General features: G+C 40.6%; 1 long non-coding RNA gene across 1 annotated transcript; it reads left to right on the top strand.

Moving 5' to 3' along the window:
* Positions 1–8,284: 8,284 nt before the first annotated feature.
* LOC309717639 lies at positions 8,285–11,023 on the top strand. Its single transcript, XR_014279769.1, has 5 exons — positions 8,285–8,888; positions 9,123–9,299; positions 9,388–9,460; positions 9,585–9,697; positions 9,810–11,023. It is a non-coding gene; the product is annotated as an uncharacterized lncRNA (long non-coding RNA).
* Positions 11,024–14,244: the final 3,221 nt, after the last annotated feature.

Raw genomic sequence — 14,244 nt, 5'->3', positions numbered from 1 at the left:
GAGGGATGGTTATATTGTGTATCTGGAATGAATTTTAGGTCTCTACGTCCATCCCATGGGGAATGGGAGCAGTAACAAAGGTGTTGCGTTTATATTTTTGTTGAGTGTACATAAAATTAGAGTTTAGGCCAGAAACATAGAACTAAACCAACAGGAAATGTGGTTGTAGGGAGGAGGGTGACATTCTAGTCTGTCTTTAGTAAGCCCCAGTCAACATGAGTGTAACACTTGTTACCAGAACCCTGGCATGACACACACTCAGAGACCGTTGGATGAGTTTGAGTGCACTTTTATTAACAGTGTTGAGAGCTGGAGGCTCTGTGGAATCTGTAGCTTCAGCTCAGCTCTTGTATGCTTCTGCTCCACCAGCCCTCGGCAGCTACTAGAAATATGGAAGTCTTGGTTAGCATGATGAAAATCAGCTGTGCCAGCCGGCCTTGCTTGGCACTGTCCCGTGAACCCACATCTCCACCCTCCCTGCAGGATAGCCTCAAACCACCCCCTCCTACAACAAGGCATTATTTCATACCAAGACCTTTATTTTGTGAAAGACAGATAAGATTTGTAAATCTAAACTTAAAGCTCTCAGTTGACCCAAGCAATTTAAACCTAAAAGAAAAATGTTAAAACATTTTATTTTAATTGAGATAAAATGTTAAAACAATACATGTATTTCGTATGACAATACGAAATACATGTTTCGTATTGTCATGTTTCAATACGAAACATGACAAAATTCTCTCCCCTCCCGATTAAAGAAAGAAAGAAAGAAAGAAAGATTTTTTTGATTTTTAAAAACACATTTATTACCAATAAATAAACATCAAGACATCACAAGTTTTGTCACAAAGGGAAAAAAAACAAAACTGTCACATGAACATAGGGCTGAATTACAAATGGCCATCTATAACAGAACACACCACATTCTTAAAACACCACTGAGAAGAAAAATATGTTAAATTATCCATCGATGAGTAAAACTGAAACTCTGCTTTAACTCTATATTTAACCAGCAAAATGAAAATAGTTTCAACCCTCTTCTTTGAAATATTATCAATTAGAGCAGGGCGATATGGCCAAAAATATATATCACGATATATATTTGAAAATTTGCGATAACGATATAACTGACAATATAATTTCTGCGAGACAAAATACAACTCCACAACTTTACTAGCGCAGAAAACCCCCATCCATTTATTTTCACTTAAACAAGCAGCTGTTTTTATGTGCATTAAACCTATATAAAAATGTAACAGTGCAAATGCAAATTCTTTGCTGAAAGTTTAACTTCTTAAGCCCCAACGCCCCCTGATACGGGGGCAAAAGGCAGGAGATCAGGTAGGCTTGGGGCTTAAGAGGTTAACCAAAAGGCATTTCCAGTAGAAATGGGCTGATATATCCTGAGCATAACCATGTATAATATCCACTGAAGTTAAAAAGAGGTGCTTTGCAATATTACACTGCAGTGTGCCAAATAAAAAAGTCAAATGTGTATTTTTCAGACCATAAATTGCACATAAGGCACATTAAGCGAAACAAAGCAGTCAGATAAATCAAACTTTGTTCAACTCATTCTTCTTGCTTCCTCCACTTCCGTACTATTGATTCATTAATGCTGTTTTCTATCACAGCTGCTCTATTCCCATGTTGTTGCAGTATAGTATAGTTTAATGCTCTCATATCTTCAGCATCTTAAGTAGATTATACTGCACAGTTTTCTCATCAATAAAAGAATATTTACTGCATCAGTTTGTCTTCATTTCATCTGAAACACAAAGGGATCAAATCTTTGACTTTATGTTTGGGATATTTTCCTTAAATATAACTAAAGCTTTCATACAGGGTCATAAATGATATGAAATAGTAATAAATACCTTGAATTTTGACTGAAATGTCATATTTGATTCCACCACTGAGCTTTCTTTTTCCAAAAAATGGTGTGTATATAGTAAAATATCAATAATGTCACTCCTGTTACATTTGTACCATCAACCTGAAATGAGACTAGTGTCAGCAGCTACACTAGCAAACTGTTTTACAAGCTAAACTTAGCATCATTGTTGTCTAAGGGGACTCAGCGCATGGCTGTAATGTTCTCCCATCACACGGAGCTGAAACGACAGTTTTCACATAGAAAACAGTTTAACTAAGAACTGGGTACTTTTCTGTTGAATCGTTTTCATGATGTTCGTTTGTCGGCTGCGCTCAGACAGGATGGAAATAAAGGTTTAAAAAGAGCTCAAGTCCTTTTTCATGTACTCGTGGTGGCTGCAATTACACAAACCTTCAAAACACAAACCTAAAATGTTGCCAACTGATTTGGTAAAGAGAATTATCCAAAGCAGACTTCAGGTTTACCATCATTTATGATATTCTCTTAATCTTACACATAATCAGATATGAGTCCGAGTGCTCTGTCATGTGGATAGTAAAGTTTTCCAAGTCCTAACAAGAAGAAAATCTAAAAGTTTCCATCGAGTGAAACTAAAAACTGAAAATAAATAGAGGAGCGCTCTCTCCTTCCTATGCACCGCCGGCGTCGAGCATACCTGTCCCGTGTGATCACTGGAACAGGTATGTCTCGTATCAACATCATCACCTGCAGCACATCTAATTATAATATTTAAAAGGTTTATCTTTTCTTTTAAATTCCTTGGTATTTATTTGTGAAGCACTTTGTGATCTTCACATTGTGAGGCGCTACATAAACAACATTTACTTACTTTCAGTGAAATTTAGTGGTGACTTTAAAATCATTTTATTTGTCTTGAGCCTCCATCTTTGGAAGTGGTGCTGTGTGAGACTCTGAAAGCAAGTTTTGCACTTTTAGAGGAGATGCACTAAAACTGTAATATCATTTAAAAAAAAAAACACGCTGAAGCTAAACAAACAAAGAATAAAATAAAAACTATTTGTTCTCTATGATTGGAACTGACATGTGAAATGTGTCAGGTTGCGTCTTCATCATCACTGATTTGTTTGGAGGAGTCAAGCTTGAACCCTCTTTTGTTTGAATTATAATAATTACAACATTATTCAAATAACACTGAAATGGTCGGGCAGAGAATCAGTGCTGTATCCATGCAAACACATGCACAGCAAGCAAACTCACGAACCTCAGCTTTGGATTCAAATGAAGACACAAACATTTCCAAGTGCGTCCATCTTTGCTGATGATGCAGCAGACACGCTGAACTCCAGTCAGGAGGAGAAGCATGTTCTTCCACTCACAGACTGAAGCCTGAAACCAAACGGCCCGTTTCCTGTGTTTAACCTCAGTCCTAGTCTCATGATTCGACCCCTGTGACATTGTTTAGGTCCAATTCACAGCCCGTTCTGCCAGACGTTAGTCTGTTTGCATCTGTAATAACTTTGAATAAGTCATCTTCAGTTAAATGACTCTGAGCATCTTTAAACAAATGCACTTTAATGAACACTGGGCTGCTTTCTAAAACCACTTTTACAAAGTCTCTGATAGATGTGGGAGGAGGAGCGAGGATGACATATATATCAGATGAAGAGTTCTGACTGTGTCACAGCTTAACAGACGTCTCATCGAGTCAGGTATGTTATGCATATGTTTGTTTTGGTTTATTTGATAATCTCACACATTCATTATCTGGTATTCTAATAAACAAAATGATGATAATTGAATAAAGACAACACTTTTTAAAGTTGAACGTTTCAAATGTTAAATATGTTTGATAGTTTTGTTTGAATCATTAGATTAGGATAGAAATGGAGTGAATGACAGAGACATCTGCCTCTTTGTTGATGCTGGTTTAAGTGTTATGATTAATAATGATAGAGCAGCTGCAGATGAGATTCATGAGGACATTCTTCACAATTTTTCAGCTCTCAGCCATGAAGGGGTGTGGACTGATCCTCCTGCTGCTCTCAGGTCTGTAAACTCATCTCAGTTGCCTCATTTATAGTTTGAATAAAACTTTTGATATCAGAAAATCAAAGAAAGCACAAACTGAACTGCTCCATAGTGATTATTTTAAAGGTGTCTGTAAACAAGCTTCAAGCAGTCACAGAAACACTCGTACAATCTCCAAAGATCTTTGTCATGTCAACTAAACTTCTAAAGGTTTCTTTGGGTCCAGTTAAGTTTGATTGACAGTTTAATAGTCGGTAGTTTGTAACAGTTTGTATGAAGTGAAGTAAAAGAGTAAAAAAAGAAAGACAGCAGCTTTTTAACCTGATGTGTGAGTTTTGCCCTGGAGCAGGAAACCAGTGTGTAGGTGTCCACAGGCATTGTAAAACACATTTTAACCAGTATACGAGTTACAGATCCTTTGAAGGACACATATATTAACAGACCACAACACTGTTCAAATCTCTGTAAATTCTCCTGACGAGTAAAATCGAGCTGAGATGAGTCTGTGACCGCGCTGACTTACTCGTGTCCTCTCTCAGGTTACGTGATGGTCTGCCATTTTCAGTCTGATCAGTTAGTCAGACAGCTCCACCTCGTTGACCTGCAGAAGTCCTGGAACGACTCTCAGCAATACTGCAGAGATGAGTACATTGACCTCGCCATCGTTAACAGCTCAGCTCTCATCCAAGAAGCCCAGAAATGGGCGGGGAGCACAGAGGTGTGGATTGGACTCTCCAAGAGCGGCTGGAAATGGTCTCGCCGCGGTCCAGTTCAGTCATCCTGGTTTCATTCCTGGTCCCCGGGACAGCCAGGGACTGGGGAGTGTGTTACAATATCTAGTGATGGATCATGGTCCACAAGACAGTGCTCAGAACAACATAGCTTTTTCTGCTATATTGGTGAGTGTTTTGGACTTTGGAACCAGGGTTTGACAAACTGAACATTTGAGCTGCAGGTCTGAATCCGTCTGATCTTTTGTCTTTCAGAGACGGGTAGCAAGTTCATCCCGGTGTCGACCTTGATGACCTGGCCTGATGCTCAGTCTTACTGCAGACAGACACACATAGACCTGAGCACCATGATTAATTCAAATTTCAACACCGAGGTCGCTAACACTTTGACACCTTCTAATCAGGCCTGGATTGGACTGTATAGAAATTACTGGACGTGGTCAAACTCGAGCACAGCCTCAAACCTGCCGTGGGCGCCCGGGCAGCCTGATGACACTCAAAACTGTGCCACAATAGATGCATCAACAGGCTCCTTCTACAGTCATAATTGTAGTGAACAACGCCCCTTCCTCTGCTCCAGAGGTGAGTCTGTCCTCTGTGTTTCTGCACGGTCTTGTCGTCCTGGGCTCATCTGGACACTCTTGGCACAACACTGTCGATCCTTTGGGTGGCGCTGTCATTTGATGTTCGCTCTCTTTGTGGTAGAGTATCACTTCCTGTTCCTGTTCCAACACAGGAACAGGAAGTAGTAGTTGAGTAGCTTATCTGCATACCAATTTAATTAAAAACCTTTAGATAACTTCTGTTTTCATAGTATAATCTTCATGTGCAGCATGGCCTCTTCACCTGTCCCTCGTGCACTTTCCTGCTCGTTGTGTCAGATGTTTAGTTACTCCTCGGCCTCCTTTAGCAGTAGTGATACTTGTAACATATGTAGCATATTTGCAGCTCTGGAGGCCAGGATTACTGAATTGGAGACTCGGCTTCGCACCCTTGAGTCACCCGTAGCTAGCCAGGCCCCTGTAGTTGGTGCAGCTGAAGATAGTGTAGGCCCCGCTGGCTGTTCCCCGGCAGACCCTAAGCAGCTCGGGAAAGAGAGCGGCTGGGTGACAGTGAGGAGGAAGCATAGTCTTAAACAGAAGTTCCAGGTACACCACCAACCTGTTTTTCCTTCCCACTGTTGCCAAAGTGCTTGCTCATACAGGGTCATTTGATTTCTTGTTTTTTTCTCTATATGTATTATTGTAGGGTCTACCTTACCGTTTAAAACGCCTTGCGGCGGCTGTTGTTGTGATTTGGCGCTGTATATATAAAATTGAATTGAAATTCGGCCTTTTCTTTCTCTGCAGATGTCAAATCTTCCCGAGCCTTGAGGTCAGTGAAGGTTCAGCTGAGAGCAGGATCTGCAGACCTGAACGACCCCACAGTGCAAGAATCCATCCTGCAGCAGGTCAGAGGACACACAGGCCCCGATACAAGGAACAGACTGCTATGACTACTGTGAAATGATAGAGAGCAGTTAGTCTGTGCAGTCCAGGTTCAGGGAAACGTGACAGCACACAGCTGCAGACATACGGGGCTCATTTAATGGAATCCCATCGGTTTTTGTTATTTAACCTTTTTTCATTCTTAACTTGAAGAAGTCATTTAATTTCAGATTACTGTGAGGAGACGAAGTGACCCAATGACAGGCAATGAGGCCTAATAACAAACTTCAGTTTCATCCCCAGCCAGTTCATTTAGTACATTTCCCCCAGAAACAGCACGAACAATGTTTTCTGCTCACTACGGAAACAACAGCTGATTAATGAGGAGCTTCTTTTAATGTGTGAAAACTGTGTTTCAGGTGAGGGAGAAGCTGCTGGAGCAAGGGATCAGAGAAGAGGTGAAGCTGAGGTGGAAGGTGCAGCCTGATGGGAAGATTTTCCACAGAGAGGAGGAGACAGCCGGTTACTGTGAGAAGGAAGAGTGTGGGTCGGTTTAGTCTGAACGTTATTGGCTGATGTTCCTCAGATGATCTGCTGTGTAATTCAACTAATTTCCATCTCTATACTCTGACTGCTGGACTATAATAGCGTAGCTTTGCATGACTGATAGTTGGAAATAATCCTTATTTATCCTAAGCTCAGATCAAAGAGTGTCTGATGAGCTGTTTTATGCCTCTTTGTTTCTTCTGATTGGTGAAGCTAAAGTTTGCAGGTGAGCAGGTCATATTTTTGTTCATCTCTGTTCCTGGACTTTGTAAAGCAATTCTTACCAAAGGCCATTTGTGGACAGAGCATTTAAAATATAAATGTACCCAAGGAAAGTAACTAAATGTTTAAAACTGTGTAACCTTTGACTGAAAATAAATAAAAATATTATACAATGGAATACAAGTTTTTGACCATGTTTCGGAATTTTAGGGTTTTTCAAACAACATTTTTAAGATGTAATATCTCCCACAAAGATACAAAACACAGAAATGACAAAAGTTGTCATTGACCCTGAGTTTTTTGCCTGAGTTTGGAGTTTTTGTGTTTACATTTTTGCCTTTTTCTGTACATATAATGTTCTGAGTTTTGGGGGACTATATTACATTTAACAAGGTTTAGCCTTAGTTTTGCCTTTAAATTTTCTGATTTAGTTTTCTTTGTGATTATTTGATTTTGATTTTGATATACCTTTATTAGTCCCACAAGGGGAAATTTCATAAGGCTGCCGACCTAATGCACGCAATGGGGGCGCCATCTTACCCTCCGACCATACATACATTACACAAAACATCACATGGGGAAGACAGGTCAGAGAGGTATAACAATGGAAAATGCACCACATGAGGAAAGATAAGGAGAAAAAAATAACTCCCCCCAGACTGAGCTCCAACAGGGAGATCAGTTTGAGAACAGAAAAAAAACCACCTCTGCACATAGCACATGAAATAACTCTTAATACACCAAAGAAACACATGACAAGCAACAGGGGTGGGTAAAGGGTGCAGCATCGGAAGGGAATAAGCGTCAAAGGCGTTTGGAAAGGGAGGGGGGATGAGTGTGTGCATATCAGTGTATATGTATGTGTGTGCCTGTCCAGAGTTCAGCTGAGACAGTGTCCTTCGCCCTGCTAGGCTAGGTAAACAGTCTTCCAGCCAACCCAGGTGGCCTTGCATGGAATGGACTAAACAGACTAACAGACTAAACACAGTCGTTATCAGGGTGTTGTTGTTCAGCTCCAGCCTTGAGACTGCAGCTGGCACCAAAGGGGTATCCGCATGAAGTGATGGTGGTTTTTACTTTAGTGCAAACAGCTCATATGAATTTCAAAGCAGTTCTACAGTCCAACACTGGTCTCTCAATCTCCCGTTGGAGAGCCGCGAGCTTCGCCTTCGTTCTGTGATGTTGTCATTTCTTGTGCTCAAGTAGCCGATTCTGATAACTCACGGCAGTGTGCCTCCCTGAGATGTCATCCAATTTGCACCCAGAGATGTTATTCCAAGCTAGCCCTTCCGAGATGTATCCAGTCTGCAGTCAGAGGTCTTATTCTGAGTATTCACAGCAGCCGTAGCCTTTCCAAGATCTTATCTGTGCTGCACTCAATGAGCCCATTTTGAGAAACTCATGCCTCTCCCATCGTTCCAATCCCAGCGGGCAGCCTTGTGGGGGTTTGAACAGCCGGTTCCGCTTTCTTAATTCTTTGATAAGCCATGGCCAAGCCAGCTCCGATCAGCCAGAACCCTGTTACCATGGTTCCGAATAGGTAGATATCTTCAGCACTCAGGCTCACCCAAGCCCAAACTTCTCGTTAAGAAAGGGGTGTCAATTGCATTTAGGGACCAGTTGATCCAATCCATAATTCCTCTTTTAGGTTTTAGAGAACAGACTGTGAGAGAATGTTCCAGGGAAAAGTAATACAAAAAACACGAGACTAGACAAGGATATAAGAGGCTAAGCAGGGAAGCTAAGGGAGAGGAGGAGGAGGAGAGGAGAAAAGTGCGACCGCCTTCGTCAAGAGCAAGAGCATGGAAAAAAAAAATTATAGATCTGTTCTGAAGTTAAATCATTTTTTTCTGCCTCCAATATGTATTTTGTGCTTGTACATAACAGAAGAATGCTTAAATAATAAGGGATCTTTGACACATTTCATTTTATTCTCAAGAAAAATATGAATAATTTTAGTTGTTGAAATAACTTTTTTTTTTTTGCTAGATAAGAAGTCGTCTTGTAATAAATCTTTTCTATCACTAGCAACATGCTGGGGAATTCTAATACTAATTATGGTCCTTCGCATCTACTGTGAGTATAACTTTAAAACTTACACGCAAAGTAGTGTGATGTTTTATATTTGATTGTGTTTTTTTAACAGTTATTGTTGCATTAATTTACATTAATTCCTTAGGGTCCTTAGGGACTAGAAAAAGCGCTATACAAATGCAGGCCATTTACCATTTACCATTTAATTTATAAGAAATATGTAAATATATTCAAACCACTTAAAAATACTAACTGCTGTCCTTTGTAACCTTATAGTGTCCACAGTTTTAGAAAAACAGATCACAAACTTGACTGCAGAGACACAGATGCTCAAAATGAAAAATGGAGACAGAGAAGAAAAACCTAACAGAAATAATACAACATCATGGAGTGACTTCAATGTTAGTCGAGCTCAATGGAGCATTGATGCCTACTGTCCCAAAGAAAATAACAGTATGTTCCAAATATATTTGTACAAAATTACCTAAGTTAACATAGATATGCACTGAAGTTGTTTATTGACAGTTCTCTATTCTTGCAGACAGAAAATGTGAGCCTTGTCAGGCTGGCTGGGAATTGTCAGGCTGGTTGTTGTGATTAATGAAGAAGAAAAGGTACTGAGAAAATTCTGGGACACGTTATTACAGACTTCATGAAATAAAAATAATTTCTTTAGATTGAAAGCTTTCTTAGAGCAAATTGTTTAAATATCTCTGACAACTTTCTCTCTGTCCTCAGAAAACTGTCAATGGAAACAGTTGGAAATATGATGAAAACAAAGGATATTGGATTGGTCTGAGAGTTGAAGATGGGATATGGAAGTGGCTGGATGGAAGGGATATGACTAATAGGTAAGAGACACTTTGACTCAATATAAATTCCAAGTATTTCCCAAATCTGGAATAAATCAATTACGGTGTACCAGTGTCCATCAGCCTTGAGCAGATTTCTTGTTTTCCTCAGCTCCTGGATCGACCTGCTGTCTCCTTCTGACGGTCACTGTGCAATCTCTGTCCAAGACGAAGGATTTAAATCATTGAGCTGTAATGAGAAGAACCGATGGATCTGCAATAAGAAAGCTTTGTCTGTTTGAATACTGCAGTAAAACTTCAGAGGGCTAGTCTCAGTTTCAAATTATAATATTAATGATGATATTAATAACTGGTCAACAGAGGGCACTGCATTACTTCAAATCAAAGAGTCGTTGTGGGAAGTATTGGCATTGAGATTTTTTTAATACTATGTTTAGGACTAAAGTTTTAATCAAGCCGAGAACAACACTGTTCAAACTGCTGTAACATGTTTAATCCAGATGTGGAAGAAGGACAGCTGGCCTCTACTTTTGGACTTTGTTAATCAGTCAGTGTCAACATCAGCTACAGAGCAGGAACAACAGGACAGGGAAAGAAGGAAAAATAAGGGAACCACAGACAACTTTGATAATGCTTTGATTTATGCAGAATATATTTAGTTCAAATATTGTTTTCATCACAGTGGGATTTTCCTGGTTTCAGTGGGAAAGGTATGCAGCTCATTTAAATGCAAAGAGCTGTGAAAAGTTGTCCCATTCATAAAGTGTGTCAGTATTTTATAAGGATGTCATGTTTCTGTATCATCTCTCTCCTGTTAGAGCCTCTTACCCAAAAACCAGCCTGTTTAATGCTCTCATATCTTCAGCATCTTAAGTAAATTATACTGCACAGTTTTCTCATCAATAAAAGAATATTTACTGCATCAGTTTGTCTTCATTTCATCTGAAACACACAGGGATCAAATCTTTGACTTTATGTTTGGGATATTTTACTTAAATATAACTAAAGCTTTCACACAGGGGTCATAAATACCTTGAATTTTGACTGAAATGTCATATTTGATTCCAACACTGATCTTCCTTTTTCCAAAAATGGTGTGTATATAGTAAAATATCAATAATGTCACTCCTGTTACATTTGTACCATCAAGCTGAAATGAGACTAGTGTCAGCAGCTACACTAGCAAACTGTTTCACAAGCTAAACTTAGCATCATTGTTGTCTAAGGGGACTCAGCGCATGGCTGTAATGTTCTCCCGTCATACGGAGCTGAAACGACAGTTTTCACATAGAAAACAGTTTAACTAAGAACTGGGTACTTTTCTGTTGAATCGTTTTCATGATGTTTGTTTGTCGGCTGCGCTCAGACAGGATGGAAATAAAGGTTTAAAAAGAGCTCGAGTCCTTTTTCATGTACTCGTGGTGGCTGCAATTACACAAACCTTCAAAACACAAACCTAAAATGTTGCCAACTGATTTGGTAAAGAGAATTATCCAAAGCAGACTTCAGGTTTACCATCATTTATGATATTCTCTTAATCTTACACATAATCAGATATGAGTCCGAGTGCTCTGTCATGTGGATAGTAAACTTTTCCAAGTCCTAACAAGAAGAAAATCTAAAAGTTTCCATCGAGTGAAACTAAAAACTGAAAATAAATAGAGGAGCACTCTCTCCTTCCTATGCACCGCCGGCATCGAGCAGAACAGACCCACGCTGACACCTGGCAAAGGTGGACTTCTAAGTCAACACGGGCAACGAGCTCGCATCCGGCTGCCGTGGCAACACCGTTCACCGTGTGATCACTGGGACAGCTTTGTCTTGTATCAACATCCAATTATAATATTTAAAAGGTTTATCTTTTCTTTTAAATTCCTTGGTATTTATTTGTGAAGCACTTTGTGATCTTCACATTGTGAGGCGCTACATAAACAACATTTACTTACTTTCAGTGAAATTTAGTGGTAACTTAAAAATCATTTTATTTGTCTTGAGCCTCCATCTTTGGAAGTGGTGCTGTGTGAGACTGAAAGTTTTAGAGGAGATGCACTAAAACTGTAATATCATTTTTTTTAAAAACACGCTGAAGCTAAACAAACAAAGAATAAAATAAAAACTATTTGTTCTCGAGCTTCCTCCGAAGGGTGGCTGGCCTCTCCCTTAGAGATAGGGTGAGAAGTTCGGCCATCCGGGAGGGGCTCAGAGTAGAGCCGCTGCTGCTCCACATCGAAAGGAGCCAGCTGAGGTGGTTCGGGCATCTGACAAGGATGCCCCCTGGGCGCCTCCTGGGTGAGGTGTTCCAGGCATGTCCCACCGGGAGGAGGCCCCGGGGCAGACCCAGGACACGCTGGAGAGATTATATCTCTCGGCTGGCCTGGGAACGCCTTGGTGTTCCCCCGGATAAGCTGGAGGAGGTGGCTGGGGAGAGGGAGGTCTGGGCCTCTTTGCTTAGGCTGCTGCCCCCGCGACCCGGCCTCGGATAAAGCGGATGAAGATGGATGGATGGATGGACTATTTGTTCTCTATGATTGGAACTGACATGTGAAATGTGTCAGGTTGCGTCTTCATCATCACTGATTTGTTTGGAGGAGTCAAGCTTGAACCCTCTTTTGTTTGAATTATAATAATTACAACATTATTCAAATAACACTGAAGTGGTCAGGCAGAGAATCAGTGCTGTATCCATGCGAACACATGCACAGCAAGCAAACTCGCAAACCTCGGCTTTGGATTCAAATGAAGACACAAACATTTCCAAGTGCGTCCATCTTTGCTGATGATGCAGCAGACACGCTGAACTCCAGTCAGGAGGAGAAGCATGTTCTTCCACTCACAGAGACTGAAACCAAACGGCCCGTTTCCTGTGTTTAACCTCAGTCCTAGTTTCATGATTCGATCCCTGAGTTGTTTAGCTCCAATTCACAGCCCGTTCTGCCAGACGTTAGTCTGTTTGCATCTGTAATAACTTTGAATAAGTCATCTTCAGTTAAATGACTCTGAGCATCTTTAATCAAATGCACTTTAATGAACACTGGGCTGCTTTCTCTTCGAGTCAGGTATGTTATGCATATGTTTGTTTTGGTTTATTTGATAATCTCACACATTCATTATCTGGTATTCTAATAAACAAAATGATGATAATTGAATAAAGACAACACTTTTTAAAGTTGAACGTTTCAAATGTTAAATATGTTTGATAGTTTTGTTTGAATCATTAGATTAGGATAGAAATGGAGTGAATGACAGAGACATCTGCCTCTTTGTTGATGCTGGTTTAAGTGTTATGCTTAATAATGATAGAGCAGCTGCAGATGAGATACATGAGGACGTTCTTCACAATTTTTCAGCTCTCAGCCATGAAGGGGTGTGGACTGATCCTCCTGCTGCTCTCAGGTCTGTAAACTCATCTCAGTCGCCTCATTTATAGTTTGAATAAAACTTTTGATATCAGAAAATCAAAGAAAGCACAAACTGAACTGCTCCATAGTGATTATTTTAAAGGTGTCTGTAAACAAGCTTCAAGCAGTCACAGAAACACTCGTACAATCTCCAAAGATCTTTGTCATGTCAACTAAACTTCTAAAGGTTTCTTTGGGTCCAGTTAAGTTTGATTGACAGTTTAATAGTCGGTAGTTTGTAACAGTTTGTATGAAGTGAAGTAAAAGAGTAAAAAAAGAAAGACAGCAGCTTTTTAACCTGATGTGTGAGTTTTGCCCTGGAGCAGGAAACCAGTGTGTAGGTGTCCACAGGCATTGTAAAACACATTTTAACCAGTATACGAGTTACAGATCCTTTGAAGGACACATATATTAACAGACCACAACACTGTTCAAATCTCTGTAAATTCTCCTGACGAGTAAAATCGAGCTGAGATGAGTCTGTGACCGCGCTGACTTACTCGTGTCCTCTCTCAGGTTACGTGATGGTCTGCCATTTTCAGTCTGATCAGTTAGTCAGACAGCTCCACCTCGTTGACCTGCAGAAGTCCTGGAACGACTCTCAGCAATACTGCAGAGATGAGTACATTGACCTCGCCATCGTTAACAGCTCAGCTCTCATCCAAGAAGCCCAGAAATGGGCGGGGAGCACAGAGGTGTGGATTGGACTCTCCAAGAGCGGCTGGAAATGGTCTCGCCTCGGTCCAGTTCAGTCATCCTGGTTTCATTCCTGGTCCCCGGGACAGCCAGGGACTGGGGAGTGTGTTACAATATCTAGTGATGGATCATGGTCCACAAGACAATGCTCAGAACAACATAGCTTTTTCTGCTATACTGGTGAGTGTTTTGGACTTTGGAACCAGGGTTTGACAAACTGAACATTTGAGCTGCAGGTCTGAATCCGTCTGATCTTTTGTCTTTCAGAGACGGGTGCCGACCTTGATGACCTGGCCTGATGCTCAGTCTTACTGCAGACAGACACACATAGACCTGAGCACCATGATTGATTCAGATTTCAACACCAAGGTCGCTAACATGTTGACATCTTCTAATCAGGCCTGGATTGGACTGTATAGAAATTACTGGACGTGGTCAAACTCGAGCACAGCCTCAAACCTGCCGTGGGCACCCGGGCAGCCTGATGACACT

Source organism: Aulonocara stuartgranti (assembly GCF_965226115.1).
Source record: "Aulonocara stuartgranti genome assembly, chromosome: 11".
Lineage (NCBI taxonomy): Eukaryota > Metazoa > Chordata > Actinopteri > Cichliformes > Cichlidae > Aulonocara > Aulonocara stuartgranti.
The sequence above is the reverse complement of the archived record's forward strand: the minus strand, read 5'-3'. Positions and strand labels throughout refer to the sequence as shown.